At 33.9% G+C, this 27318-nt stretch overlaps 1 protein-coding gene across 3 annotated transcripts in view; it reads right to left on the bottom strand.

Moving 5' to 3' along the window:
• The window catches only part of LOC145970399 (protein kinase C and casein kinase substrate in neurons protein 1-like), a 71658-nt gene that overhangs the window by 15355 nt on the left and 28985 nt on the right, over window positions 1–27318 (bottom strand). The window contains exon 1 of one of the 3 annotated variants that reach the window (XM_083097189.1): window positions 15600–16119. The exons of the other annotated variants lie outside the window; for them this stretch is intronic. The gene's annotated coding sequence lies outside the window, so the exon portion shown is untranslated. Of the gene's footprint in view, window positions 1–15599; window positions 16120–27318 lie in introns of those variants that run through there. 3 annotated transcript variants of the gene reach the window in all.

Genomic DNA, 27318 nt, shown 5'->3' with positions numbered 1-27318 from the left:
CGACATTCTCCCTCTAAAGTACTAAAATGCGTTGAAAATTATTATTTTTAGCAAGAGTTCCCGATAGTTCTGCTATAGTTCAGCCTATATAAGCAATTTCGAATCGATATTTCAATAATTAATAATTTTTTATGAATTTTTAATGTTCTCGATCAGCACGACACTTAGTAAAAATGTGTCGTGCTGATGACTTTCCGTTGTTTTAACGGCAGTTCTCGACAGTTCTATAACAATTCTGTTCTTTAAAAATATTTTTACGCAGAGTTCCGACCGTTTAATATTTTTTAAACAATTTTTTATTATTACCCAGCACGACATTCTCCCTCTAAAGTACTAAAATGCGTTGAAAATTATTATTTTTAGCAAGAGTTCCCGATAGTTCTGCTATAGTTCAGCCTATATATCCAAATTCAGACCGATATTTCAATAATTAATAACTTTTTATGAATTCTTAATGTCCTCGATCAGCACGACACTTAGTAAAAATGTGTCGTGCTGATGACTTTCCGTAGTTTTAACGGCAGTTCTCGACAGTTCTATAACAATTCTGTTCTTTAAAAATATATTTACGCAGAGTTCCGACCGTTTAATATTTTTTAAACAATTTTTTATTATTACCCAGCACGACATTCTCCCTCTAAAGTACTAAAATGCGTTGAAAATTATTATTTTTAGCAAGAGTTCCCGATAGTTCTGCTATAGTTCAGCCTATATATCCAAATTCAGACCGATATTTCAATAATTAATAACTTTTTATGAATTCTTAATGTCCTCGATCAGCACGACACTTAGTAAAAATGTGTCGTGCTGATGACTTTCCGTAGTTTTAACGGCAGTTCTCGACAGTTCTATAACAATTCTGTTCTTTAAAAATATATTTACGCAGAGTTCCGACCGTTTAATATTTTTTAAACAATTTTTTATTATTACCCAGCACGACATTCTCCCTCTAAAGTACTAAAATGCGTTGAAAATTATTATTTTTAGCAAGAGTTCCCGATAGTTCTGCTATAGTTCAGCCTATATATGCAATTTCGGATCGATATTTCAATAATTAATAATTTTTTATGAATTTTTAATGTCCTCGATCAGCACGACACTTAGTAAAAATGTGTCGTGCTGATGACTTTCCGTAGTTTTAACGGCAGTTCTCGACAGTTCTATAACAATTCTGTTCTTTAAAAATATATTAACGCAGAGTTCCGACCGTTTAATATTTTTTAAACAATTTTTTATTATTACCCAGCACGACATTCTCCCTCTAAAGTACTAAACCGCGTTGAAAATTATTATTTCTAACCACAGTTCTCGATAGTTCTGCTATAGTTCAGCCTATATATGCAATTTCGGATCGATATTTCAATAATTAATAATTTTTTATGAATTTTTAATGTCCTCGATCAGCACGACACTTAGTAAAAATGTGTCGTGCTGATGACTTTCCGTAGTTTTAACGGCAGTTCTCGACAGTTCTATAACAATTCTGTTCTTTAAAAATATATTTACGCAGAGTTCCGACCGTTTAATATTTTTTAAACAATTTTTTATTATTACCCAGCACGACATTCTCCCTCTAAAGTACTAAAATGCGTTGATAATTATTATTTTTAGCAAGAGTTCCCGATAGTTCTGCTATAGTTCAGCCTATATATCCAAATTCAGACCGATATTTCAATAATTAATAACTTTTTATGAATTCTTAATGTCCTCGATCAGCACGACACTTAGTAAAAATGTGTCGTGCTGATGACTTTCCGTAGTTTTAACGGCAGTTCTCGACAGTTCTATAACAATTCTGTTCTTTAAAAATATATTTACGCAGAGTTCCGACCGTTTAATATTTTTTAAACAATTTTTTATTATTACCCAGCACGACATTCTCCCTCTAAAGTACTAAAATGCGTTGAAAATTATTATTTTTAGCAAGAGTTCCCGATAGTTCTGCTATAGTTCAGCCTATATATGCAATTTCGGATCGATATTTCAATAATTAATAATTTTTTATGAATTTTTAATGTCCTCGATCAGCACGACACTTAGTAAAAATGTGTCGTGCTGATGACTTTCCGTAGTTTTAACGGCAGTTCTCGACAGTTCTATAACAATTCTGTTCTTTAAAAATATATTAACGCAGAGTTCCGACCGTTTAATATTTTTTAAACAATTTTTTATTATTACCCAGCACGACATTTTCCCTCTAAAGTACTAAACCGCGTTGAAAATTATTATTTCTAACCACAGTTCTCGATAGTTCTGCTATAGTTCAGCCTATATATGCAATTTCGGATCGATATTTCAATAATTAATAATTTTTTATGAATTTTTAATGTCCTCGATCAGCACGACACTTAGTAAAAATGTGTCGTGCTGATGACTTTCCGTAGTTTTAACGGCAGTTCTCGACATTTCTATAACAATTCTGTTCTTTAAAAATATATTAACGCAGAGTTCCGACCGTTTAATATTTTTTAAACAATTTTTTATTATTACCCAGCACGACATTCTCCCTCTAAAGTACTAAACCGCGTTGAAAATTATTATTTCTAACCACAGTTCTCGATAGTTCTGCTATAGTTCAGCCTATATATGCAATTTCGGATCGATATTTCAATAATTAATAATTTTTTATGAATTTTTAATGTCCTCGATCAGCACGACACTTAGTAAAAATGTGTCGTGCTGATGACTTTCCGTAGTTTTAACGGCAGTTCTCGACAGTTCTATAACAATTCTGTTCTTTAAAAATATATTTACGCAGAGTTCCAACCGTTTAATATTTTTTAAACAATTTTTTATTATTACCCAGCACGACATTCTCTCTCTAAAGTACTAAAATGCGTTGAAAATTATTATTTTTAGCAAGAGTTCCCGATAGTTCTGCTATAGTTCAGCCTATATATGCAATTTCGGATCGATATTTCAATAATTAATAATTTTTTATGAATTTTTAATGTCCTCGATCAGCACGACACTTAGTAAAAATGTGTCGTGCTGATGACTTTCCGTAGTTTTAACGGCAGTTCTCGACAGTTCTATAACAATTCTGTTCTTTAATAATATTTTTACGCAGAGTTCGGACCGTTTAATATTTTTTAAACAATTTTTTATTATTACCCAGCACGACATTTTCCCTCTAAAGTACTAAAATGCGTTGAATATTATTATTTTTAGCAAGAGTTTCCGATAGTTCTGCTATAGTTCAGCCTATATATGCAATTTCGGATCGATATTCTAACAATTAAGAATTTTTAATAAATGTTTAATTTGGATATATAGGCTGAACTATAGCAGAACTATCGGGAACTCTTGCTAAAAATAATAATTTTCAACGCATTTTAGTACTTTAGAGGGAGAATGTCGTGCTGGGTAATAATAAAAAATTGTTTAAAAAATATTAAACGGTCGGAACTCTGCGTAAATATATTTTTAAAGAATAGAATTGTTATAGAACTGTCGAGAACTGCCGTTAAATCTACGGAAAGTCATCAGCACGACACATTTTTACTAAGTGTCGTGCTGATCGAGGACATTAAAATTCATAAAAATTTATTAATTATTGAAATATCGATCCGAAATTGCATATATAGGTTGAACTATAGCAGAACTATCGGGAACTCTTGCTAAAAATAATAATTTTCAACGCATTTTAGTACTTTAGAGGGAGAATGTCGTGCTGGGTAATAATAAAAAATTGTTTAAAAAATATTAAACGGTCGGAACTCTGCGTAAAAATATTTTTAAAGAACAGAATTGTTATAGAACTGTCGAGAACTGCCATTAAAACTACGGAAAGTCATCAGCACGACACATTTTTACTAAGTGTCGTGCTGATCGAGGACATTAAAAATTCATAAAAAATTATTAATTATTGAAATATCGGTCTGAATTTGGATATATAGGCTGAACTGTAGCAGAACTATCGAGAACTGTTATTAGAAATAATAATTTTCAACGCGATTTAGTACTTTAGAGGGAGAATGTCGTGCCGGGCGAGAATTTTAAAAATTGTTTAAAAATTATTAATTTTTGAAATATCGATCTGAAATTGCATATATAGGCTGAACTTGAACAGAACTATCGGGAACTCTTGCTAAAAATCATAATATTCAACGCGTTTTGGTACTTTAGAGGGAAGAGTGTCGTGCTAGATTCGCGAAGTTAGCACGACATTTTTTCGATTTCGATTTTTTAATATAAGGAATGCGGAACTTTTTTTAATTTTTATCAGGAACTATAGAACTATGAAAAGTGCTATCAGAACTCTTAGTATTTTTTTATAATTCGTAGATTGTCGTGCCAGCTTCACAGACACTCTCGCATCTTGTTTCAAATGAGATTGTCGATTTCAACGATTTGCTGGCTTGCAAACTTCGAGAAGCGCAGTTTTCTATCGCGAACTCCACTGCAAATTAGTTTCCAGTGCAAAGTCCTCGATTGATTCTCGAGACTGGCTGACTGTTTAGGATGCTTTGAAAAGAGATACGATTATGTGTTCAGAGAAATAAAGCTCTTTTGGCGACGTTTCAACCGCGATATATGTTATTCAAAGTATACACATATATTACGTGTGGTCTGAGTCTCTTCTTGTAACCACGATGATGTCTTTGAACTGAACAAACTACCGGTCAACAATCGCGAATGAAGATGTTATACGTTTTTTATTCCGTTTCATAAAATCTTATACTATTGTTACATAAAATAACATATATAGTATATCGATTTCTTTGGCTGTGATTGGATGTTTGACTGATCAAATCGTCATAAATTCGTGATTAGTCTCTCGCGACTGGTCATTTATCTAGCAATGGCAATAAGTAAGTTGACGTTAGACAAGGACGAATGCTAGTCATCAGATAGAAAGTCATCAGTTTCGCATTGAGCATCGGAAATAAAGATATTTTACATTTTTTTCACTTGCTTCGTTGGTTGATTCAATGATTTATTAGCTTCTTAAATCGCAATCGCGAAGTGCATTGCGCGTTTGCATAATCAAATCATAGTAAAGTGACGAATACAGGTTTTGCTTAGTCACACTCTTTTAAAATTAGCGTTAAATCGAAGTGGAACTGTACCATTATCGTAGCGAATGAAATAATTCATGTTTTTAAATCGTCTCGACAATGTCAAGCGGAACGTTCATTCACATGTTCGCGCGATACATTCCGTTCATTTCCAGTTTTAATAATTAAAAGGTCCTCCCCCAAGTTTCAGCCTATATATTTAATTGACCGTTATAACGAGGTAACGAATTAAATAATTCAACTTTAAATTTTTTTTTGCTTCGAGACGTTTTATACGATTCCAAAATTAATTTCTATGAAAATGTAAAACCGCCGCGATCTCATTTAGTCATTATAACCAGATGGCTAATTAAACAGTTTTGCTTCATTGGTGCGCGCCCAGTATCACATTTTCCAATAATCGAACGTGAAACAATTGCGATGCTCCATGCGGAGATAACGATCCGGCCCGTGACGTGGTTTCAGGACGATGAAGGATGTCTGCAACCGACAGTGAATCATAACGACGATGGGCTGCCCGTTGGCAGGACAACGACAGCTTGACCAACGATACCTAATATTACAGTTTACACAATTACATCCGCAAATTTACGTCCAAGATCTAGGTTAATACGAGTCCCATTAATTAAACAACTTATGGTTATTTTAAGTAGGACAACTTGAATTAAGAAAATGTAAAATCAATGAAAACAGATCGATCTTTGTGGACTTTTTCTGCCGCTCTGGTATATTTTAATCGATATATTTTAATGTTACACGTCAGAGAACAAAAAAAATGTGACCGTTATTTAAATGTTAACTTATAAAGTGAGAGAGATTAAAGTATTAACTAACAATAAGTCAAAACTACGTCGAAAGTTGGGATCTTGATCTTGAATCTTATCAGTATGGTGCGTCTTTTATTTAATCGATATATCTGATCGAAATGATAGCTGTATTTATGTACTTATAGTAGCGAACAACAAGTTTGCACTCGCTATTTTGAACTTGAAAATCGAGTCTCAAATGTAGGTCGTGCCACGCTTTGTTCATTGTATTAGTAGAAACGTCGGCGTCATTTCGCGCTTCGGTAGGAACAGACTGTGGCAAATGTCACAAACATCCCTTTATGCGCTTTATCGTTGTCGACACGAGCTTTTCTGCAATCACATTGACTTTTCCGAAAAACTTGGGAAATATATATTTTCTCATAAATTGTTCGTGCAATATTTTTTAAAATAATAATTACGAGCATTTTAGCTATAATAATTATAATCGTGACACAATATGTATAATTTTTTTACTATATTTTTGATCGTTAACAATCTTTACAAACGATAAAGTAAATTATTCAGACGTGCAACTATTGAAACCCATCGAGTCTGTTTCTAGATATTTATGCATCTCTCTGCGAAACGTTGCAATGCATTGTTCTATCCGTACTATTCGCGATCGATCGGGGACACGAACGGGAGAAGATTAAAAATTTGCTGGCGCATGGTCAATTCTCGGGAAGCTCGAAAATTATTCACCAAGCATACAATGGAGATTTTCGCGTGAGTCCGATGATAATTTTCGTAATTGGAATGCGAGTCGTGCTAGTCGACAAAGTTGCGGTTGAATCGAAATAAATGGACGAGGTATTTTCTTGCAGTACAGATATTAAGAATAAAGGAGGAGGAGAAGGGGTCGAACATTGTGTAGATACGAATGCAGTGCATTTTAAACATATTTTCCTCTATTATACACGGCACTTTATGTAAGATGCCGCCTGTTCCGAAAAGAACGATCTCTCGATAGCGTGTTCGATAATACTTTTTTTAAAGCGTTTCTTCCGAGGGATCAACTATTGGCGATCATTGTACATTTCATCAGGAATATATTGCCGCAGTACAGTAAATAATTTTAGGAAATTCATGTTTTAGAAAAATATGAATTGAAATCATACTAGCAATATAAGACAAAAAGTAATATGCATTAGAAATATTTTTTAATTCTGCAGCAGTACTGGCAATATTGATAATAAAATAATAATAGGAATACCAAAAATACAAAAGCATTACTAACGATACAAAAGCAATACAATAGCAATGTTAGCAATAAAATGTATTGTACTGCCAAAAATGGCAATCACTGTACATTTTCTCAATGATAGTTGACCCCTCGAAAGAATTCTAACATTTTGATGTACCTACAATTATATATCTTGCGTTTTTAATACATAAACAATCTTACGTAACATAAAACAATCTTATAAAATAAAAATCGAAACTCTTTTGTAAATACATAGTTTTTCAAATGATATGCTCAATCCAGAAGTAAAATGCAAATTTTGTCATCACAAAATATCTATTGATGATGATCCCGATATCAAAAAAGAAACACTGCTAGAAGCTTCAACGATAATGACTACACACTTGAAACAAAAGCATGGAATTACCAAAGGAAAATGGAAATTATTACAACAATGGATCAAACAAATCGCAAGAAATGCGTATAAATGCCAAGCTTCGCCCTGCTATACAGGATGATTCAAAATAACCCCCTTGTCCCTGAAATGACACATTCTTGAATCAATTCTAAGACGATTTTTCCTTTGGCAAAATTTCGTCCAAAGCTTAGTTTTTGAATTATTAAAGGAAGTAGTTAACGTATGACGGGTCGAATATAAGAGGCAGGCATGGGTGGCGCGATTCACCGTCAGACGCGGGTGCTTACGCGGGGCGCCTGCTGCGATCAGCTGGTCGCTATACACATACAGACACACATGCAAACACATACATTCTCTCTCTGTCTATCTGTCTGTCTGTCTGTCTGTCTCTCTCTCTCTCTCTGTCTGTCTCTCTCTCTCTCTCTCTTTCTTCTTTCATGAACTGTATTCTTTTATAAACTTTAACGTAATCACATTTATTTACTCACTCGATGAGACGAGAAATTTACTAATGACTCTATCACTAATCACTATTAATCACTGTCGAATAATAACTGTTGGCGATTAAAAATCACTCGATGAAAGAAACACGCGCGGACACGTTACTATACGACGCGACGACGCGAGTTTCTTTCATCGAGTGATTTTTAATCGCCAACAGTTATTATTCGACAGTGATTCAAAAACTAAGCTTTGGACGAAATTTTGCCAAAGGAAAAATCGTCTTAGAATTGATTCAAGAATGTGTCATTTCAGGGACAAGGGAGTTATTTTGAATCACCCCATGTATGTATTAGCATTTAACCTTTAATTCTAATTTCCATTATCGCTGCATGTATTACCGGGAATCGAACCCGGGACTTTTGGCTTTGCAGGCTAGTGCGCTGCCTACTGTGCCACGCTTCGCCCTGCTACTGTATTAGCATTTAACCTTTAATTCTGATTTCGATTACATTATTGACTTTGCTTTCATAAATTTGACGATTCGTAAAACATTACCTGAAAAAATAAGTGAGAAGTAATGCGTTTATGATGAGTAATTATTGTATTAATTTTCGTTGTAACATTAATGCAGGTTTGCGGTTAGCTTAACTTTTCGGCCGATTTTACTTATTGCCATCCCTATTTCTTTTATTTCATAGCACGTAGACTGCTTGCGAAACGTAAGACGCTCGAGTCAGGGCGGTAAAAATTATAAATTACAGTTTAATTGCTCTATACATTTACAGAGTTTACAGAGTTATTATTGTTATGATTATTATTATTATTATTATTATTATTATTATAAAGTCAAAAGTAACACTAAAATGAAACACAATTGTTAATCGTACATATATATACAATTAATATATTTTCCATTTTGTTTCTAGTGTTCTAATTTTATAATAATTAATATTATAATTATAATAACTTTAGAAAGAATAAAAAGTGTAAGAAATATGTGTCGAACGATTTATAACTATAATCATTTCTGAACTCGAGCGTCTTTCGTTTCCGCGAGAAGTCTAGAGAAACTATGAAATAAAAGAAGTGGGGAAAGCAGTAGACAAAATCGACAGAAAAGTCTAACTAAGCATGAGCCTGCATTAATGTAACACAAATTTATAATTATATCGATTGTTTATATCTTCTTCTTTCAATTAACTCCACTTATCAAACATCGACAAAGAATTAAAGTAACATTACATATTATATGACATGATCTATTATTGATTTTATAAAAATAATTTATCAAACGTATTGTGTGGACAAATATTTAAATAATAACCGATATTAGGTTTCATATAATTTATTGATGACATGAATTAATTATAATGAATATAAAATATTGATGTAACTTGATATTTGATAATTTGGTAATGAATAAAATGACATTTTTATATGTAAGCATAATATTGCATCTGTTTAATTTATAATTATTTCAATGAACTTAAAAAAGCTTGTTACAATATTCGATTAATTTATATTCATTGATCCGATGATTTATGTTTAACGAATTAATTTTTGCTAATTCAAAAATATCCTGCAGAAATTGAAAAGCAGTTTCTACTAATACTAATATTTATTCTAACACATATTTACAATTATGTAATTTTTTTTGTAATTATTAATTTTGTAATTATTAAGATAAGATTATGAGCTGTAGATTAGCAAACTGTAAAAGTAGCAATTGTAAAAGTTAAAAAATGTTTTAAGCAGGTATAATTATATATTAATATATATATTTATACACAAAAGTTAAACATTTTTATACAATTTATTCTTTTTTCATATCAGCTTTCATATTCTTTGCAACTTTTTTGTTTGAATAAACAAAAAAGTTGCAAAGGCCATACACATATATATATATATATATATATATATATATATATATATATATATATATATATATATCGGCCGAAAAGTTAAGCTAACCGCAAACCTGCATTAATGTTACAACGAAAATTAATGCAATAATTACTCATCATAAACGCATTACTTCTCATTTATTTTTTCAGGTAACGTTTTACGAATCGTCAAAAATTTATGAAAGCAAAGTCAATAATGTAATCGAAATCAGAATTAAAGGTTAAATGCTAATAATACATGTAAGCAGGGCTATGGCTAAGACATATATACATATATATATATATATATATATATATATATATATATATATATATATGTATGGCCTTAGCGGGACTTGAACCAGCGACTCTTCCTATGGCAGGCAAGAGCTTTACTGCTTACTCAGCCACACGCCGCCCCTATATATGTATATGTATATATATATATATATGTATAAATATATGATCTATGGTGCCAGATACGATGTCAACGTAAAGAAGATTTATTAAATGTATAGTTAGATGTACAAAAATATTTCAAAGAATATGATAACACAAAATGCAGTACTTGTGGAGTACTTCATCTCTTTAAAAAAGAAATAAATTTAAAATTATACATATAAGTTAAATGTAATTATCAGAATAATGACTCAGAATGTTGAAAGTGGCAATATTTGAAAGAAAATGATATAATAAGTTACTTGGATAAAATAAACTTTAAAAATGAATAATTTTACAGGTTTTACGATTAATATGAAAATGCATTTAACTAATAAAATTTATGAAATTATAATAAAAGATTTTCGCGCGGTTAGATATTTCAATATTTTAATAAATCAATAAGTCGAAACTTGGCGACATTTTAAGTAATTCTTTCAATTTAATAAAATATTTATTCGATCTTTATCATATCAAAATATTTTCAACAATTTAAGCTACAAGAAATGCTACTACAAATGTTTTGGCAATTAAAAATAAATTGTTCAAAATATGAGAGTTATATGCTAAGTTGATGTTTATATTAGAAAAGAAATGGCCAATAATTTTTTTATTTTATTAAGATTTTAATTATCGATTTTAACCATGAGATTTTTCTGATAGAATTTTTGGGACATTATTTAGTATTTTCAAGAAAAACTCACATTTTCAAACAAGATTTTTAATTGAAAACTTGGAACCTCTCTCTTGAAAAATATCAACAATCAGATTTTTTTATGATCATTAAAGATCGATATCATCGAAAATTGTGCACATAACTAACCAAATTGGAAAAAGCACGCGTATTAAGTTAAGCATATGCAAACCGTATGCCTATAGCATATTTTTAAAATATTATAAAGAACCTGTATAGCCCTTATAATCGCCTAAATGCTTTATTTTGCACTTTAACGAACGTCGGAACGGTCGGTCTTCTATTACGTGAGATGTTGGAGGTGCTCTTCTCCGTCGTTGGAGTGCAGAAATTCATGCAGAATGATCGTGAAGATGCAATTAGTCGGAGTTGCTCCCATTGGCCTTCAAGCGAAGCATGTTAATCCACCTGTACGATCCTTAAAGGCTCTTCCAGATCGAGATTATTCACGTTAAGGAGGATGAAAGGCTCGAATCTGAAGATCAACTTCGCAAAGCCGAAATTCAAACATTTATCAGGGATATGATTGAAAAATTCAGCAGTCTGGTTTCCTCTAATCTCAGCAGACTTTGAGTAGAAAAGTTGACAATGAAATAAAATAACAAATACAATATAAAATATTTTTTATCGAATATATAAATTAAATAATTTATATAGATTAAATTTAATTAATAATAGTAATTTTTATAGATTGAATAATTTTGTAAAAATTCCAAATTTTGAAATTCATTATTATAATGTTATGTTTTAATAAAGTGTTAATAAGAGTTGCAATAACAGTTGCGATAAAAAATTTTAAAAAATTTATTTAAATTAATCCATCTTGCCAATCTTTGATCATTATTTATTGTTTCATATTAATATAATTAAAATATTTAAAATTCAAAACGGTTATAAGGGCTGTATATTCTTAACTTAAAATATGTTGCTTCCAATTTGATTGCATAATTTTTTATAATTAATAATTATATAAAGAGAATTATGATTTGATTCTTCAAATCTTTTCCAGATTTCTATAATTTAGCCTTTTTTAAAAATGTGACATTTTAAAAAAATTTTTGAAAAACATTTTTAAAATTATATCCGAAAAATATCGAAAAGATATAATGTATATGAATTATTCTAAAGTATAGTTTAGCCTACTTGAGCTTTGGCAGAGCACGTTAATAAATAAAAGCGGTGATGCGTGTACATACGTAGAAGATGGCAAGATGTGGCACGGTTGCATGCAGTTTCTTTTCAATTTGAAAGATTGATTTTACGGATACAAAAGACAGTCTTACGAAGAGAGGGACTTCGTTATCGATCGGATGAAACCACCTACTTTCTCTCGTGTCTCGCTCGACACACAATCCCGCTATATGACACGCGATCGGGAAGCTATCGCATCAGTATCTTTCTCAGGATTTAAGCATATTATATTGCACGTCATAGATCCGTGCCGTATCAGGTGCTAAGCATCTTTTTTCGCGAAAAAAATTCCGTCACTGCGATATCTACGATCATAACAAGTTATGGAGATATATCTTTTCTCACGATACGTTACTCCATTCCAGATATTCTGCATATATTTTAACATTATATTTTATATTGTTTAATAGTTTGATATAGGTGCAACTTGTATATTGTATGGAAAGTTTGGTCATCGTTGCATCAATTTTTTTTACCACGACTCTGCTAATTTTGTCATATGAATTATTGAGCAAATTTAACAGAAGATAAGTTTTACAAGGTATGCAATATCTACCCCGTTAAGTGCTTCGTATTTTTCCTTTACAGAGTATCTCGACTAGAACATCGAGAAAGACGGGGAAACGGATGAGAGTAGCAAGTAGGGTGACGGAAGAAGGGGTTTTGAAATATGTGGAGCGTAAAGAGGCCGACGAATTTCAGCATCTATTGACATTGGATCGTGACATGTAGATTGATAGCAACTCTCTGTTGTTTATAAATTATATTTTCAGGTCTCGCGACGCGATACAAAATTGTCTCTATTAAAAAAAAAGGAACCAAATAAATTGTAAAAATATTTAATCCCTTTCATTCTAGTGATAATAATTTCATTTACAAAAAATTTACAAAAACAAAATTATATAGAGCATTTAATTACTTTTAATTATTACATATTATCCAATTATTAATTATTAATTATTATATATAATATTAATATTAATATATTAATTATTATATATTATTATTATATTAATTATTTGATACAAAGATAAATAAGGATCTCGTCGAGAAGAAAGAGAACGTGGTTATCTTGCCACGCAAGTTTAATTAGAATCAGTGCAATAATTAGGTATAATGAAAGTAAATTGTTAAATTATTTTATTGTACAATTCTCTCATTGTCGGTAACAAAGAAAAAAGATGCTCGTTAAAATTTTCGTCGTGGACGTTGTTGATTATGCTCCCTCATGCGATAAGCGTACATTCGAACCCTCGCTAATGCAATTCCATGAGCCATGATCGAATTAGTTTCTGAACGAGGCGAGCCAAGGTTAATAATGGCCAAGTACGGGATGTAACGTGACATCGATTAAATCGTGCGACCTAATTTGCGCTAAAAATACCTGCTCGATGAATAATCCTCGAATACTTTGAATAATTTTACAATGAGTGCATACGAATAGTTTAATGGACAAAAATCTGTATACTCTTAATCTTAATAATGAAAATCGTAATTTTCTGTCTGAATAAATTATTTAACAAATTAAATTTATCGAGCTACGAACAAATGATTAAATAATACATATAAAAATATTCCATTTAAAATTAAATACATTTAAGCGTATTTAAGAATTAAAAAATCATTTCGAGGATTTCAGACAGTTTTTAGAAATTTTCCTTTGGTCGATACTTTTTAAAAAGTAAGAAATGACTAGGGAGGGAAATAGTTCCCTGCTTTTGTGAGTACCACAAAAGATCCGTTAGTTTCTAAATAGCAGCGATTGCATGTGTATAAGTATAGATTGTACATTGTAGGTAGGTATCCGCGAAGGGAGAAGAGAGAAAAGGGCGAGATCCTTCGAGCGTGAATGTGTGTTCACGCACACATACGCGAAACGCATAGTTTGTAACACGTTTACACAGGGAACAATATACGGTCCACCAGGTTTTTGCGTATTACGCAAAAATGTTTGCGTAGATTTAAAAAAAAAGTCGCGCAACCGCATGTATAACCATGGGAAGCTCAACAATTTTTACGTTTCCCGAAATATGCCAATTAAGAGACATTCTTTCATTGCACGCACAAAAGTGAATGCGAGATGAAATGACATTCCATCTGTCTCATTAGCTTTTGATATTTCTAAAATTATTTGAATGATATTTCAACCTCGATATTTATTTATATAATTTTTCGGCTTTAATGAAAAGTACCCGATTATTTTTAATCAGCAATTTTTTCAACTTTAAATTTCTAAATTACATGATTTCATTAATGTCTGATATATTTAAATATTTGGCTATAAGCGGAATATTTGTGTGCGGACAACATTAATTAACAGTATTTCTCCTGTTTTGCGCAATTTTTTGATTTTGAACATTCTGAGGATTCTAGTAGGACTCAACTTTAAATCGAAATTTTGTCAACATTTCACAATTTGATTAAAATGAAATCTAGCATTATCGAAGGTGATACGAAAACAAATTCGCGCATATATATTCGCACGATAACGACGCACACAAGTCCACAGGATGTCGCCCGCAGCGAAGCGTGTCCGTGACTGACTCGCACTGATAATGCGTGCAAGGGAACTCCATGTTTAGCGTTTCTTAAGGTCAGCCAATTTAATGTTCATATATATGTATATACACACACCACTTTGAGTATTTCTATCTATATGAAGAATTAATGCGCGAGTAAAGGTGCACGAGCGTGAAAAATTAAAGCCCAATGTGATTATGCGAATTTGATAATAATGTTTTAATAATAATGTAAGTTTTGATGTTTATGGGAGCATGAATTGTTAAAAGCGATCCATGGCGATGAAATTTAATGAGTTCCCCATATATAATCCACTCCCTATTAATTATTCAAGGAATTGCCGCGTAGAAGAGACGACGCAAGCGCTTCGTGACCTTGTAGAGGTATTCCCGATTGCACTTAACACCAGACACTCTTAAGCTACGACACGCACTAATGAACCGCATGTAGTGTATTTTTTAAATGAGTTTGCGTTCCGCAGATGAACCTTTTGCGCCCGTGACTTTCCATCTACATCGAACATCATATATGGTTCGAAATTTGCACTGCTTTAAAGTTAGTATAGGTTTAAACAGCAATAAGGATACACCAATTGAACATCTTGAGCGGGTGTAGATCCAGTCCAGACCCATCAACAACTTCAAAGTCTTCAATTTTAGGTTCAAGATTTGAAACTGGAAATTTCGGAAATAATTAAAAAAAAATATATAAAAAGAAAATTCAGAAATATTTCGTTGAAATAAACGCGATCGACCAAGATCAAGATTATAATTCCGAACTTCGTTATTTCCGCTCGGATCGGAGCGGATGTCGAGTCGGAATTAGAATCGAAAGCTGACGCATGACGACGAACGTTCCATTAGTTTCTCAATTTTTATAAGCTGACTCGGAAGTTTTAACTTAGAGCTTCAACGCAAGCTTTATTGAAGTAAGCTTCCCTAAAAAGAAAAAAAGAAAAAAAATGCGAACCAGTTCGACTAGCGACGCAGACTTCCTACCTTGGCAACGCATGGTTGAACGATGCAGCTCGTCCAACAGGATGCTTTTTTCGATTTCACTGATACACAGGCACAACCACAGCTACGCACCGACGTGATACGCGCACCACTTGGATAAAAGCGGCTGGGAGAAAACCCGGATGCCACGTTCCGTACAGATTTATAAATAAATCGTGGTTCCCTTGCACAGGTCGGACGTGCGATCCACGCGACACGATGGTCGGACACGGACTGATGTAGAAGAAGGCTCGTGACGCGCTCGTAACTGAGGACGCAGCTGAATGATCGTGAGAAAAAATACCTGTTATTACGCGACACGCCACTATAACAGGTAGCGCTCTGCGCCGAGACGAGAAACTCTGTTAACTCCTCCATCGCAAACGGGGATAATCGAATTATTCCGGAGCAGTTTTTCATCATTAACAGTTTAATCTCGAGATTATTCTCATTACTGTGTCGTGTGTATTTTTATTTGCACGATGTTAGCGTAGTTTCAATTTTTTAGCACTTTGGGCCATTCGCATACATTTTGTTATAAATAATATTTTCAGAAAGGTGTTAGAACTTTTAGAAAGTGAATTCTCCATCATATTATATAAAAAATTATTTTAATGACAAATGATAAATTAATAATGTATGATATATTATATATAATATATATGGTCATTTGAAATGTTAATTATATGGATACACAACAAGTATAACAGCTAATGACAAGATTATTATGGAAAAATTATTTTAATGCGAGATGATAAATTACTAATGATATAATTATATATTATATACTATATGATTAATCTATATGATTAATCGAAATGTTAATTGTATAGTATACTATACCTACAACAAATATAACACGGTCGATGATAAGATCATAACTCGATATTATAATAAGTTAAAATATGAATTAGAATAAATAAATATATAAAGAAAAATATAAAAAAATAGTTTAATAAATTATGACACAATATAAAAATATTTTCTTTACATATGTTTTTCTCGAAAAGAGGAGAGTATTTCGTTTTTACAACTATAAGTGTTATTACTAATCGATTATATGAGGCCATTCTAAAGTCAATGAGCTATTTATGTTAATGATTTCTAGTAAAAAATAAGAATGACAAATCAATGTACTTTCACGAGGATGGTCACTGTCCAAGGTCGACATAATAAGACGAACAGAAGGCTTACGTAAGAATTCATTCGTCACAAGAACTTATTTACATATAGTGCTAATTATGCCTCTGTCGAGGTGCGCGACTACTGAAAGTGCATATATGCATGGAATTATAACTTCAGTCAAGGCAAACAATTCTCGAGGATGTCTCGTTTAAAAATCGCAGAAAATGTTCTAATTATAAATGATATCTCTCAATGATCTTGTTTCAATTTTACCACAACTAGAAAACGGAGATTATAATAAACTTTTGTATTTCTCTGTATTTTTTAATTATTCGCTTATAAATATTTACACTTATAATGTTTAAAATATCTTTTCTTTTATGGTTATTTATTATATTATTTTGTGTAGAATAGATATTATGATATATTACGATATTATTTATATATATATATATATATATATATATATATATGTATCGTTTATAAAAATGTAAATAAGAATCAGAGAGAGAAAGAGAGAGAGTAAGCGAAAGGGACAGAAGAGGATAATGAACTCGGCCAATTTATGTAGGTAACATGCACGACACGATAATATCGCTTAATTGTACATATTTATTAGTGTTTTTTATGCAGTATGTCGCTGCAAAACTGCTGGTACTCATCAGACTATAACCAAGGTCAGTACTTACGCGTATTATCTAACGGTAATTTGAATCTGCGACACGTTTAAAGATGTGACGAAAATGAGAGTGAACATACATAACAGTTTATCAACCTATTTTTTATTTTAATTCTTCCTTTTTGTAATTTCTTTATATATAATATTATATTTATTATTTATTTTTGTATTTAGTAAAAAAGTTTTTTACTCAAATTTATTATATATATGTTTTCTCAACAATTCTCCAAATTTTATGTAGATTCTTTTCTTATATCTTTTTTCTAGCAGAAGTCATCATTAGAAAATACTTCTTAATGAAATGATGATGACTGTTATATTCGCATTTTCTAAAGAGAAAAAAGATTATGTGTCTGTGAAGTTGGCACGACAATCTACGAATTAATATAAAAAAATACTAAGAGTTCTGATAGCACTTTTCATAGTTCTATAGTTCCTGATAAAAATTAAAAAGAGTTCCGCATTCCTTATATTAAAAAATCGAAATCGAAAAAATGTCGTGCTAACTTCGCGAATCTAGCACGACACTCTTTCCTCTAAAGTACCAAACCGCGTTGAATATTATTATTTTTAGCAAGAGTTCCCGATAGTTCTGTTCAAGTTCAGCCTATATATGCAATTTCAGATCGATATTTCAAAAATTAATAATTTTTAAACAATTTTTAAGATTCTCGCCCAGCACGACATTCTCCCTCTAAAGTACTAAACCGCGTTGAAAATTATTATTTCTAATAACAGTTCTCGATAGTTCTGCTATAGTTCAGCCTATATAGGCAAATTTCAGACCGATATTTCAATAATTAATAATTTTTAACGAATTTTTAATGTCCTCGACCAGCACGACATTTAGTAAAAATGTGTCGTGCTGATGATTTTCCGTAGTTCTAACGGCAGTTCTGGACAGTTCTATATAAGTTCTATCTTTTAGAAACATTTTTACGCAGAGTTCCGACCGATTACTATATTTTAAATAATTTTTTACAATAACCTAGCACGACACTCTCCCTCTAAAGTACTGAAACGCGTTGAATATTATTATTTTTAGCAAGAGTTCCCGATAGTTCTGCTATAGTTCAGCCTATATATGCAGTTTTAAGTCGATATTTCAAAAATTAATAATTTTTATGAATTTTTAATGTTCTTGACCAGCACGACACTTAGTAAAAATGTGTCGTGCTGATGATTTTCCGTAGTTTTAACGGCAGTTATCGACAGTTCTATATAAGTTCTATCTTTTAGAAACATTTTTACGCAGAGTTCCGGCCGATTACTATTTTTTAAATAATTTTTTACAATAACCCAGCACGACACTCTCCCTCTAAAGTACTAAGACACGTTGAATATTATTATTTTTAGCAAGAGTTCCCGACAGTTCTGTTGAAGTTCAGCCTATATATGCAGTTTTAGGTCAATATTCCAAAAATTAATAATTTTTTATGAACTTTTAATGTTCTTAACCAGCACGACACTTAGTGAAAATGTGTCGTGCTGATGATTTTCCGTAGTTTTAACGGCAGTTCTGGACAGTTCTACATAAGTTCTCTTTTAGAAACATTTTTACGCAGAGTTCCGACAGATTACTATTTTTTAAAATAATTTTTTACAATAACCCAGCACGACACTCTCCCTCTAAAGTACTGAGACACGTTGAATATTATTATTTTTAGCAAGAGTTCCCGATAGTTCTGCTATAGTTCAGCCTATATATGCAGTTTTAGGTCGATATTCCAAAAATTAATAATTTTTTATGAATTTTTAATGTTCTTGACCAGCACGAGACTTAGTAAAAATGTATCGTGCTGATGATTTTCTGTAATTTTAACGGCAGTTCTCGACAGTTCTATAAAAGTTCTATCCTTTAGAAACATTTATACGTAGAGATCCGACCGTTTATTATTTCATAAATAATTTTTTACAATTATATTATTAATTGTTGGAATATCGACCTAAAATTGCATATATAGGCTGAATTATAGCAGAATTATCGAGAACTCTTGCTAAAAATAATCATGTTCAACGCATTTTAATACTTTAGAGGCAGAGTGTCGTGCTGGGTTATTGTAAAAAATTATTTAAAAAATAGTAATCGGTCGGTCTCCGCGTAAAAATGTTTCTAAAAGGTAGAACTTATATAGAACTATCCAGAACTGCCGTTAAAACTACGGAAAATCATCAGCACGACACATTTTCACTAAGTGTCGTGCTGGTCAAGAACATTAAAAATTCATAAAAAATTATTAATTTTTGGAATATCGACCTAAAACTGCATATATAGGTTGAACTATAGTAGAACTATCGAGAACTGTTATTAGGAATAATAATTTTCAACGCGGTTTAGTACTTTAGAGGGAGAATGCCGTGCTGGGCGAGAATCTTAAAAATTGTTTAAAAATTATTACTTTTTGGAATATCGACCTAAAATTGCATATATAGGCTGAACTATAGCAGAACTATCGAGAACTGTTGTCAAAAATAATTATTTTCAACGCGGTTTAGTACTTTAGAGGGAGAATGCCGTGCTGGGCGAGAATCTTAAAAATTGTTTAAAAATTATTACTTTTTGGAATATCGACCTAAAATTGCATATATAGGCTGAACTATAGCAGAACTATCGAGAACTGTTGTCAAAAATAATTATTTTCAACGCGTTTCAGTACTTTAGAGGGAGAGTGTCGTGCTGGGTTATTGTAAAAAATTATTTTAAAAAATAGTAATCTGTCGGAACTCTGCGTAAAAATGTTTCTAAAAGAGAACTTATGTAGAACTGTCCAGAACTGCCGTTAAAACTACGGAAAATCATCAGCACGATACATTTTCACTAAGTGTCGTGCTGGTTAAGAACATTAAAAGTTCATAAAAAATTATTAATTTTTGGAATATTGACCTAAAACTGCATATATAGGCTGAACTTCAACAGAACTGTCGGGAACTCTTGCTAAAAATAATAATATTCAACGTGTCTTAGTACTTTAGAGGGAGAGTGTCGTGCTGGGTTATTGTAAAAAATTATTTAAAAAATAGTAATCGGCCGGAACTCTGCGTAAAAATGTTTCTAAAAGATAGAACTTATATAGAACTGTCGATAACTGCCGTTAAAACTACGGAAAATCATCAGCACGACACATTTTTACTAAGTGTCGTGCTGGTCAAGAACATTAAAAATTCATAAAAAATTATTAATTTTTGGAATATCGACCTAAAACTGCATATATAGGCTGAACTATAGCAGAACTATCGGGAACTCTTGCTAAAAATAATAATATTCAACGCGTTTTGGTACTTTAGAGGAAAGAGTGTCGTGCTAGATTCGCGAAGTTAGCACGACATTTTTTCGATTTCGATTTTTTAATATAAGGAATGCGGAACTCTTTTTAATTTTTATCAGGAACTATAGAACTATGAAAAGTGCTATCAGAACTCTTAGTATTTTTTTATAATTCGTAGATTGTCGTGCCAGCTTCACAGACACAGAGATTATTCATATCATAGATGAGATAAAATTATAGTTTTCTATTAAATATTCTCTCTCTATTTTATTGCTTTTCCTCATAAGTACATTTATAATAAAACTTGCATAAATATTCTTAATTCGCGGAATTCTGTTTGTTAATTCAGGCATAAATATTTTTATTGATTAAGTTGATTATCCTATCCAAGGCCGAGTAATTTCATTACTGTAATTAAAAGCTTTCATGTCAATATCTTTTTTTTTTCTTACAAGAAAAATCTTTTAATATTTTGTAATAATTTATATTATAATAATTATTATTTGCGCTTTTATCTGATTTTATTAAATTTCTTCTTAACAAATTTATAATTTTTTAAATGTTGAAATTTCTTAATAATTTTTTTAATGTTGAGTTGAAGAAAAGTTTTAGTGTAAATTAAAAGAATGTCCCAGAAACACATTTACGTCACCATTTTATTCGTGTTTATCTAGAGATCCACGAGAAACGGCAAATGAGCGATTGGAAGGTGTGCCAGGTGTTTCTTGTCTCTATTGATTAGACTACCGATTGTAGAACGTAAGAGGATTGGCTTCCTAGTCGACTACAACGTGATGGATCGAGAGGCCATATTGTGTTCAATCCTATTACAAATCCGCCAGTGATTATACTACATGGAAATGCGTCGCCTTTTAATATCGCGGTACAAATGACAAAAATATGGACGAGATATTTGATCAAATATCGATCAATATTGCCGCTGACATTTGCAGATCTCGAAATACATTTCGTCCTCTGTTAAATTTTACGGATAAATTATAAAAATATTAAAGTTCAGATAACCTTGGATGCAAATTTAAATCTAGAATGAGATGTAAATTAATTCTAGGACGACTTGATATATATATGTATTTTCATTTAAAAAGAAAAAGGAAGATATGAAATAAAGTAAAAATGTAATAATTAAATTTAGAGTATCAAATATGCGATTCTAAAAAATTCTGGAAAAATAATTAGAATAGTATCCGCTTTGTCTGTAATGTTAATATGATGATATGTTATTCATTTCTGGCATTATTATTTCGCGGAAATATAGCGTACTGATTGGCTATTCAGCAACTCGTGAACGTCGCACACCACCTCCTCTTAACTCGAGTGTCCCGTAATGTTCATACGGATAATGCATGCAAACTTGGTCTGATTGGCTTAATGAGGATGTACCTGCATCTGAATAGCGAGTGCAAATTATGCGCGCGTGATCTTGGAACCTATATTAATGTTATGATTATGTATTATTTTCACTTTACCGATGGAAGCAACAGTATGTAAGATGGAGTAACCGAAGATGCTAATCCTCATAGGTGTCTGAGTTAAGAAAACAAATTCAATAATTGATATAATACAAAACTAAAACTTTCACACTTTATTATTTCCTCCTATTCCTACGTTTCTAATGAAATACATTAATTATTGTACAATATGCTTTTTAGTTTTTTTTTAATATTTATTTATTTGATTGATTGATTGATTGATTGATATCTTTATTCGTCCCCTTGGGGATTGAAGGCGCTTTTTCGAGGAGCGTACCCGAACCTCTTACAACCTTTTCACAGAATAAATACAGAATCATGCAAATCCAACTAAACCAAAAGAAAATACAAAGAAAATATAAGATAAAAACAAAAAATAAAAATGAATACAATATAATACAATAAATCAAGGTGTAAATAAAGGTAAAGAAATATGGAAAAAATAAAAATAAAAATAAAAATAAACTAAAAATAAAACTAAAAATACACCATAAATCGTACAGCAGAAACCTAACACCTATGCTGTAATTCACCGCGCAGGGAAGACAACGCTTATCCGACAACCGCTCGCTTTGCTTACTACTAACTTATTACTATCCTCGGCTTATGTCTGCCTTACATTCTAACTTACAAACTACCTTATCTAACCTGACTAAGAGAGAGAGATCTATCCCTAACTTTCGACTTCCGGTCCCACATACTCCACATATTCTCCTTCACTCCACATACTCCCCTCCACTCACCATACCCTCTCCTTCCACCTCTCCTCCCTGCTCCCCCTTTTCCATCTCTCTTTCACTCTCTATCCCCCTCATCCACCATTCCCCATCCCCTTCCTGACCCAAAATCTCTTCCATTCTTTCCCACCAATTCCCCTCTTTTCCTTCTCCTCCACATTCTCCCAGTACATGTTCCCATGTCTCCTCACCCCCCCCCCACATCGCCTACACTTCCTCCTTTCTTCTGTTTCCCAATATCTCGCTCCTCTCATCTCATTATTCAGCCTAAATCTTATCACCCTCCTCCATCTACTCTCCCCCCATCCCTTTTCCAAATATGCCGGTATTCCCTCCTCTTTCACCTCCCCATACCATCTATTGTACCTTGAATCTCTAATCCTTTCCCATCTTTCCTCCTTTTGCATCTCTCTATCCCTCTGCTCCCATCCATCATATACTTCTTCTCCCCTTCCTCTTTTCTCCTCCATCTCTTTCACTCCTTTTCCCCTGTCCTCAAAAAATTTTCTCCTCTCCTCTTCCCACCCTGTCATTTCCCCTCCCTCTCTTATCTTCCTCTTCATTTTCTCAAAACATCTCCTCGCTAAGCCTCCATCTCTCCCTTCTTCCAGCTTCTTTTCAAATCCTACTGCCCTTTTCCCCGTCCCTATCCTAAACTTCTCCTTCCCAGTTTCCTTCCTTACTATATACCCCGGTGTGCACCAGTCTACCACTAACGTCCACCTAATCCATCTTTCCTGCATTGCCTCCACCTCTTTCCATTCCCTCCACCCCCATATTTCTGCACCAAACTCCATTACCGTTCCTACCAACCTTTCACACAGCCAAATTCTTCTTTTCCAATCTCCCGTAAACCTCCTTTTACCTATCCCCCACACCTGTCTTATCACTGCCCCTGCCTTCCTTACCCTGTCTTTCACATGCGCCTCCTGTTCTCCGTTCCTTTGCATCTTATATCCTAAATATGTGAATTCCTTCACCTCCTCTATCTCTTTCCCCTTCCCTCTCCACTTTGCCGTCTTCCTCCTCCCTCCTCCTTTTCTAAACCTCATAACTTTCGTTTTCCCCACATTTACCTCTAATCTTTTCCTATCCATATACCTCTCTAATTTCCTTAACATGTGTGCCATCCCCTCTTCATTTTCTGACAACAGCACCATGTCATCCGCATATGCCAAGCAATAAATTTTTTCCTCTCCTAATTTCACCCCTCCCCATCCACCCCTTCTCAACACCTCCTCCACATCCGCTAAAACTAGGTTGAATAAATACGGACTCATTGGACATCCCTGCCTCACTCCTCTTGCTGTCCAAAAATTCTCTCCTAATTTCTCTCCTACCCTCACTCTACTCCTTGTCTCCCTATATACCTCTTCTATCCTAATCCTTAATCCTTCCCTAACCCCTCCCCCCTCATTGCTTCCACCAACACTTCCCTGTCCACTGAGTCAAACGCCGCCTTTAGATCCACAAACGTCGCCACCACCATTCCACCTTTCCGCTTTAGCTGCCTATTCACCAGAAAATTTAAAACATAAATATTGTCTATTACTCCCATCCCCTTCCTGAAACCTGTCTGATTCTGAGGTACCATGTCTTTTTCCTCCATCTCCTCCTTCAACCTCTCCGTAAACACTCCCACATATATTTTGTATAGCGTTGGCATCAACGTTACCCCTCTATAGTCCTCTACCTTCTCTCCTGCCCCCTTTTTTACTAAAGGAACAATTATTCCATACTTCCACTGCTCCGGCCATCCTTCTCCCCTCCAAACCCTGTTACAGAAGCCCCAGATCCATTCATCTATCCTTTCGCCCCCACACTTCCATACCTCATTTGGCACCCCGTCCGCCCCCGCCGCCTTCCCCTTTTTCAACTTCTCCAAAACATACCTTATCTCACTTCTCCTCGGATCCTCTTCTCCATCCTCTGCCCTTCCTCCCTTCCCTCCTCTTAACACCCTACTTTCTACCCCTCCTAACAACTTCATAAAGTACTCTCTCCATTCTTTCCCTTCTATCCCCTCATTTACCCCTTTTCTCCTTTTCCTCTCCTTATTAACTATCCCCCATTCCTCCCCTTCCGTCCTTACTTTCTGCGCCTCTTTAATCCATCTCTCGTTTTCCTCCTCTCTTTTCCTTTTACATAGCAACTTGTATTCCGCTCTCTCCTTCCTATACCTTTCCCCCTCCCCTCCCCTTTTCCTCCACTCTCTTAATGTTCTCCTCACTTCTCTCCTTTTACCCTCACATTCTTCATCCCACCATCCTATCCTTTTCCTTCTCCCACTTTCTCTTTCCCCCTCCTTCAATTTCTCTCCTATCTTCCCTATTTTCATTTCCAACTCTTCATCAACTCCCTTATCTCTCATTAATTCCCAGTCTATCTCCTCTCTTATTTTTCCCCTCCTCCTGTTGTCCATCTCCCCCCCTTTTTTCTTTACTTCCCCACCCTCTCCCCTTTGCCCTTTCTCCTTTTCCTTCTAAAAATACTACCACTGGATGATGATCCGACTCCACGCTATCCCCTACTTCCACCCTGACCACCCTTTTCCTTACCTTTTCCTCCCATATCACATAATCAATCACTGATTCTCCTCTTCCCCCCGTATATGTAAATTCCCCCTCTTCGTCCCCTTCCACCATTCCGTTCAGTATTCCCCATCCCCTTTTTTCTAGTCCCCCTATCAATTTCCTTCCTTCTTCATTAACCTTTCCATCTTTTGATTTTCTTACTCTTCCTTCCTCCTCACCCTCCTCTACACCTCCTCCCAACTTCCCCGTCCTCGCGTTAAAGTCATCCCCTATTATTGTCCATTTGCTTTCCTCCTGCTCCTCTAGCCATCCCTCCAACGCTTCTAGCTTTTCCTTCATATCTCCCTTCACATACACTCCTACTATCCTCCATCTTTCTTCGCCCACCCATACTTCTACTGCCAACACCCCTTCCTCTTTTTCCTCTACCTCAATAACCGAGACTACTCCCCCCTCCTCTTTTACTCCAATAAGTATCCCCCCCATCGGTCTTCCTTTTTTACTCCTTTTCTTCGCTAATTGTCTCTCCCACCTATAACCCTTTGGTAACATCCGCTTTACCCTGTCCCAGCCTTTCCCATCAACCCAAGTTTCCACCATTACTACAATCTCCCATCTCTTAATTTCTTTCCAAAACCTTTCCTCCTTATTCTTTACCCCCGCTACATTCCAGAAGCCTACTTTCCACCCCTCTCTTCCTCTATCCCCTTTCCTCCCTCCCTCTCCTTTTCTTTCGCCCTCACTCCTATCCTTTTTCCTCTCTTTCCTCTTCGTTTTTCTTTCCCCTTCATCTCTATTCTCCCCCTCATAATCTATTCTAACATCTCCAGCTCCCCATTCACTACCTCTCCTTTCCCCTTATCCATTTCTTCTCCCCTTAATTCCCCCTTCCAGTTCCTGAGTCTCCCCTCCTCTTCGTCCCATCTCCACCAACACTCATTGATTCTGATTTTTCCGTACCCTGTCCATTCCTTATTGCCTTTTTTCCTTTCTTCCTCCGCTATTTCCCCAATTCTCCATTTCATCCTCCTCTCAGCCTACGTTAGATCGTCATCTATTCTGATCTTTTTCCCCTTTAGCTCCTTCTTTTTCTCCATCACCTGTCTCTTCTGCTCCCTGCTTCCTAGCCTTACCACCACCATTTCCCCTTCCCTCCCCCTCTTTCCCCCTAATCCTCCTAATCCACTCAATCTTTACCTCCGCCCCTATGGCCTCAAACACTTTCTTCACCCTCACTTCCGGCTCTCCTGTTCCCCCCTCCAATCTACGAATCACTATGTTGTTCCTCCTTTCCTCTCTTTCCTTTAGTTCTATCTTCCTACCTATTCCTTTCATCTTATCTACTAATATTTATTTATTTATTTACTTATTTTTTTATTTCGATATTTTTTTTATATTTTTATAAATATCTATTTCTGATAAAAGAGTATCCTAAATTATATTTCTTCCGATTATTTGAACTCGATATTAAATATTAGATAAAAAGAAAGTGCGATGATATTGTAATAATTGAGCTCTTAAAATGAATTTGAGACATTAGAATGTCTCGATCTATCTTTTGCGACGTTTACGACAGCTTTCTTTATCGCGGACCTAAATAGAATCGTTAATTAACGTGTTATCGGGTTCAATACTCGCACGACATTCATCGGTGCTGAGATTAAGAGGGTGTAACGCAAATGAATGCAGTCCTGCCTGGCGGCCATGCACGATGGAGCTTCACTTTAGGAATTACAGCGCTCAACGTTCCGGCATTTTTCCTCTCCTGCTCGCTCATTTTCCATTCCTTGTACATACAGCACCGCATCGCGTCGCACGAGCGTTGCACAATTAATTGCAATCAGCGTAGCGTTTCTCGTTACTCTCCTGACGCTTGCTTGTCGGGAAGATC

Source organism: Camponotus vicinus, unplaced genomic scaffold, assembly GCF_025532165.1.
Source record: "Camponotus vicinus isolate PSW18456_S1 unplaced genomic scaffold, iyCamVici1.0 SCAF_4, whole genome shotgun sequence".
NCBI lineage: Eukaryota > Metazoa > Arthropoda > Insecta > Hymenoptera > Formicidae > Camponotus > Camponotus vicinus.
The sequence above is the reverse complement of the archived record's forward strand: the minus strand, read 5'-3'. Positions and strand labels throughout refer to the sequence as shown.